The sequence below is a fragment of the Rattus rattus genome, chromosome 5, assembly GCF_011064425.1.
Source record: "Rattus rattus isolate New Zealand chromosome 5, Rrattus_CSIRO_v1, whole genome shotgun sequence".
Lineage (NCBI taxonomy): Eukaryota > Metazoa > Chordata > Mammalia > Rodentia > Muridae > Rattus > Rattus rattus.
The window spans coordinates 109,783,859-109,790,195 of NC_046158.1; positions in this window are offsets into that span (position 1 = coordinate 109,783,859).

Here is a 6,337-nt window from a genome sequence, read left to right on the forward strand (position 1 = left end):
TATTCAAATGAGAAGTTGATTTATTTTGGTGATATTATCCTTATCTAAAAAGTTAAACAGATTGTAAAAAACCATCATTTTCATGTAAGATGGTAACATTCTGGAAATGTTGCTTCTCTGTAAGAAGCATCAGCAGTAGCCATGTGTAAAAGGAGGAACCAAATTGTGCATGTGATAAGCACTGTTCTTCAAACAGTTCAATTGTGCATGTGATGAGCCTATCTTTGATGTGTTTTAGAAATTTTCAAAGAGTAGGTTCAGTAAAATAATTGAAAAGATGGTATTTAAGAGATGGATTGTGTTTCTGGTATTGAACTGTTTTTTAAAATTACTATCTCTTGATGTCAATTTTAATAGCTACAATGTCACAGGAAAATCAAACACAATACTATCTCAGCAGTCTGCATAGAAAGTGATTGAAGCACTTTACTATTATGATTCTCATTTGAGTGGTATTGAAACATACCACTTGGGTACTAGATAAGCAAATGTAGGTGTAAGTCAACTCAACAATAATGAAGATGATATTTGTAGACACTTCAGTGTTGCGGATTCTTTTTTTAATTCTTATTCACATTAAAGTAAGGACTTCAGTCCCATTATTTGATAGTCTGATTTTATATATACATTTGTGGAACAATTCTGAAATTGAAAGAAAGTATTTCTGGGCAAAACCATTCCACAGTCATGGACTCATTATTTGTAGGCCCTCAGATTAGGTTTTCTTTGCATTTGTTATCACCAAAATGAGAATAAGAGTTCTATGTAGAAATAATTAGTTACATTTGAGTATTTCTAAAAAATAAGTACTGATATTTACAATGCCTGTATCACTGACATTTTGAGATTACTTTACTCTCAGTGTCCTCATCTTCGAGAAGAGTTGAATGGCCATCTTTAGGATGGGTAATGAGACTGAATGAGAACAGATAAAGGGAAGAAGACTGGTAGGACTCGAGACTTGTAGTTAGTCTCCTCTAATAGATATTAACTTCTACTTAAATACTCATCTGTACAGTGTTAAACAAGTAAAATACTTAAATAGGACTCATGTAAGGTAAGTCCTAACCAACAAATGTGCTCTTATCACATTCTTCAGAAAGCCTACAGCTTTGTTCTGTACTTTACATCTCTATTCTGTCCTTTTCCTGGAAATACTTACTGTGTCTTACTTTGTCTTTTGTACAAGTTGTGCTGGGCTTGTAAATGGTAGACCATGTTTGATATTTCTCCTTTAGATCATTGGGTGCTTGATTTTGTTGTTAGTAAATAATATTTTGAGGCATCTTCTATGTTCATCTAGAAACATGAACAAATAGTGTTTGTTGTAAACTATGTGTGAACATATATACTTGGAATTTTCTTCACACAAATGAGGTATGTGTACATTTTTATGTAAATAAAATAATTTGCAAGCTCTGCACATGACTCTACATAGTTTTTTAAAGAGATTTTCCTTGCTTTTTCCTCACAAAATTTCATGACTCAGTCTCTCTCTCTCTCTCTCTCTCTCTGTGTGTGTGTGTGTGTGTGTGTGTGTGTGTGAATATCAATAAAATATTAAGAATCTCTTTGTATACACCTTACGTAGGACAGGAGGCTATAAAGATTGTAGAAGAAATGGGAAACATGTAGCAAATGTTCTGACATCACATAATAAAAACCCTGTAGGTATTCTGATTGTGCTGTTCAAAACATAAAATTAGCTTTTAAATTATCTGAGGTCCAAAAACTGAGAGGTATAAACATTTCTATGTAAAGATGTAAATTAAAAATCAACTTTTACAATTCTTTAATTCAACAGAATTTGTGATTTTTTTCAAGTTTCCCACAGGCATTTTTTTTTTTTTTTTTTTTTTTTTTTGAGCTGGAGACCAACCAGGGCCTTGCGCTTGCTAGGCAAGCGCTCACCACTGAGCTAATTCCCAACCCTACATAGTTTTAAAGTGATGTAGAACACATGTCACATCCATTTCAAAGTTATAACTTAACCAGAGCTTCCAGGGACTAAGCCACTACCTAAAGACTATACATGGACTGACCCTGGACTCTGATCTCATAGGTTGCAATGAATATCCTAGTAAGAGCACCAGTGGAAGGGGAAGCCCTGGGTCCTGCTAAGACTGAACCCACAGTGAACATGATTGTTGGGGGGAGGGCGGCAATGGGTGGAGGATGGGGAGGGGAATACCCATAAAAAAGGGGAAGGGAAGGGATTAGGGGGATGTTTGCCCGGAAACCGGGAAAGGGAATAACACTCGAAATGTATATAAGAAATACTCAAGTTAATAAAAAAAAAATAGATCAAGAAGTTAGACACCAACAACCCAAATAATACAATTAAAAATGGGGGACAGAGGTAAACAGAGAATTCTCAACAAGGGGTTCTCAAATGGCAAAGAAGCACAGAAATGTTCAACATCATTAGTCATCAGGAAATGCAAATCAAGGAATTGGGAATAGATGTACTTCAAGACCCAGCTATAGCACTCCTGGGCATATACCTAATGTACTCACTTATCAGCGGACATTATCCATAAAGTGCAGGATAACTATGCTACAATCCACAGACCCAAAGAAGCTAAGTAACAAGGAGGTCCCAAGGAGAGATATTTGAATATCACTGGGAAGGGATGATAGAATAGACATGGACATTAGGGGTAGATAGAGGAAGGAACTGAGTAGGAGGGGGTAGGGGTGGAACAGCAAGGGTGGAGTTTGGGAATTTTTCTTAGTGTATAAGAATGAAGAACTTTCTCCCTTCCCTTTCTCTTTAGCAAAATTCCTTTAAAAAATTGAGATCATGAGTACAATTATAATGAGACCTCTTGCTAATTTTCTACCCCAAGCACATTTTTTTTGTGGCAGCCAAGGAATCATCTCTTTTAGAAATAAAAAACATAGAACAGAAGAAACGAAGGCTCAAATGATAAAGCATTTGGTATATAAGTGTAAAGACTAGAGTTTGGATCCCCAAACCCACATAAACAGGTATATGGGGAGCTTGCATCTAATTCCTCTCTCAGAGGTCAGAAACTGGGGATTTCCAGAGCAGGCTGGGTATCCAGCTGAGCCTGGGTAGAGAACTCTGTATTCAGTTGCCCCAATACATGAGCTAGAGAGTGGTCAAGGAGATGCCAGGTGTCAACATTCAGCTTCACATATATGCATGCACATGCACACACACACACACACACACACACACACACGAGGCCATACTTTTATGTGTGTCCACACATATGCAATACACACAACACACACACATATATACAAGTACAAGCATGAAAGATTGTTCCCTCTTTCCTTGTACCCCCTTTCTTTGTGGAACTTTACCTCCAAGATATAATTACTTGCTTATCAGAAAGATACAAGAAACTTAGTTTCCTTTTGATAAATACATCTAATAAGCACACACTGTACTCTAAAAAATAAGAGTTCATTTTTGTCTTTTTAGGTGATTGACACTGATGTGAAACATAGTCTGGATTAATGTTCAGTGGCTAATAATACTGCTTCATTATTTCCACCATTTTGTGAAAACATCTTTTCTAGAATGGAAGGAGATTTTAAGTAGCCATATCACTCCATCACCAGTCACCTTCCTTGGACACTGTCCTCCATACCACCAGATCCATGGGTAAGGCATGGCAATGCAGTGATATATTTAGTCATCTATTTTGCACTACTTAGGTATAGCATTTTTTAGCTTAACCAAACTATTTTACTTGAATAAGGGAGGTAAGTTCTTAGTTCAAACTTTAAACACATGAAGCTCTTCTAGCATGCTAAATCACAACCACTATGTTCTAGGATTTGTTCTCACTCAGCTGTCCCCAGTTGAATTGCATACATAGGATGAGTCAGCTCTATGAATTCTCAAATCTGTTAGATGCCATTTATGCTTATAATTACAGCTGTAAAACAACAAGGTTTACATAAAATACTGAAAGATAACTTCACAGAAGACAAATTATTTCTATAAAATCTAAGTGGCATTGATTTAGAAAAGCCTAATGACAACTGATGGCTCTTAGTGAATAAACAGCTTGCCATCCAGTAGGGAGAAGCAAAAATGATAAGCCCTGCTCATTTCTAAATAACTCCACATTAGCCTTGCTTCTCTTTCTAAATCAACTTTATTGGGATATAACTCTCAGAGTAAAATTCACAGACTCAAGTGTAAAGTTAATAATTTTGACAAATGAGCACCTTAATACATACCACAATTGACGTATAGAGCATTTCTATGCAACAAAAAGTGCCTTCTATCAATTTTGCAGTCAGTCTCCACCACATCACAAAAGACTTCAGAGAATCTCAATCTGCATTCTGGTGCAGATCATCTTGAACATTTCATCCAAAGAGAATCATACAATGTGTGTATTTGGGGGTTTGGTTTTAAACAGTATATTTCAGATTTTACTATTGGTTATATCTATATTGTCTTCCTTTCATTGTGGTAGAGTATTACATTATGTTAATACAACACATTAATTTGTCCCACTTCTCCAAGTCAACATGTATCTATAAATAAATAATATTATCAATGGCATGTACCAAGGCTCTTTGTGGGCATAGATTTAAAAAAACATGCAAAAAAAAGTTATAACTTCATTTCAAACTGAATGATAAGCAGTGATGGCACTTGTCATATTATCAGTCAGACTCTATTTCAATATGCAAATGTACATGTAAAAACCATTGCTGCTTTTTAGCACTGAGTTAAGTAAGTGGACATTAATATAAGTAACTTTCTGATTCAATTACAAACTATACAAAAAATAAGAAATAAATGCTTTTAATGTGTTAAACTAGAAGATAAGATAATAACCAAATATGAAGTGCATAGCCCAAATTAGCATAAGAATACTTCTGAAAGGGCACTGTTAGCTGTCATTTCTATGTGTTGACAGTAATACAAAAGAGGAAATGAAGCAACAACTTAGGCTAAAATGCCTCTCTACTGATTGCTAAGTAGACAGACAATTCAATAAATTACAACAGATGTGTCAAAGTCATGGCTCAAAAGATTGACATGACAATAAATTGGCATTCAAAATATTCTTCCTACAAAATATTTAGGATTATTATTCCCTATGAATTCAGAATTTTTAAAAACTGAAAATTTAGAAAAAGTCAAAATGCAGCCATTTTATCCAACGATACACCTGAAAAGCAATTAGTATCAATATAACATTTCATTTGAAGAAGGTTTAAAATGTACCAAAAACTATATTGTAAAAATTGTGAAATTGTCTAGAATAATATTATTGCCAAAAGCTTTGGTTTTTCCCCATAAAGAATATCAAATTGAATCTCTAACCTATAAAAAGAGGAAAAATTCATGCATTTTACTTATAGTAAAATAATAATTAACTAAAAATTAATTAACCAAATCATCAATGAGGTAAATTGCCAGTTATAAAAGATAAACAACAGGAAAACTTTTCTTCAAAACTTATAGGATGCATTTGTGAACAATGTTATCCTCTGTGGTGAGGTCTCTATGTCTGGGAACACATTCCATCCTGCTTCATTTTAATTTTTTCCTGCATTCATTTAATTTAGCTTCCCCTTAAAGCATATGTAATCTGTCATCTGAGAGAATAAGTTAAGTCTGGGTGTCCTCTACAACACCTGGGTGACTATCTGGTCTAATACTATAATAGGCATGTTTCTACAGAGGAACAAAGCACAGACAGACAGACAGACAGACAGGTAGACAGGTAGACAGACAGATAGATAGTTTTAGACATAGATATAGATGTGGATGTAGATAGAGATAGAGATAGAGATAGAGATATTAAAGAGCTATTGTGGTGAATTGGCTCACATTATTGTGGAAGCCAGGAAATCCAAAAAACTAGAGCACAGGTGAAATATTCATTGGACAGCCACAGCCTACAGACAAAGGACCTATGTTTTAATGGCACAAGACAGAAGACAGTGAGTGTCTCAGATAAAAAGAGAAAAGAGTTTTTTTCCTCTATGGGTAGAATCTTGTGTTATATCCAGACACAAATGTATTAGATATTAGTGGAAGTATATCTTAACTCTGACAACTTTCACACTTAATTTTCCCTTACAGAGCCTCACAGTTGCATCAGGAAAGGTTTTACCAGCTATTCTAACTATCTGTCAAGAGAAAAACATCATTAAACATCACAAAAACATACTTGATCAGCACTTGTCACTTAATTTTCCTTATCTTTTTATTGGATATTATTCTTTATTTCAATTTCAAATGTTATTCCCTTTCTGGGTTTCCTCTCAATAAGCCCCCATCCCCTCCTTCTCCCCACATAAGGGAGTTCCCCCCATCCACCACTACTTACCA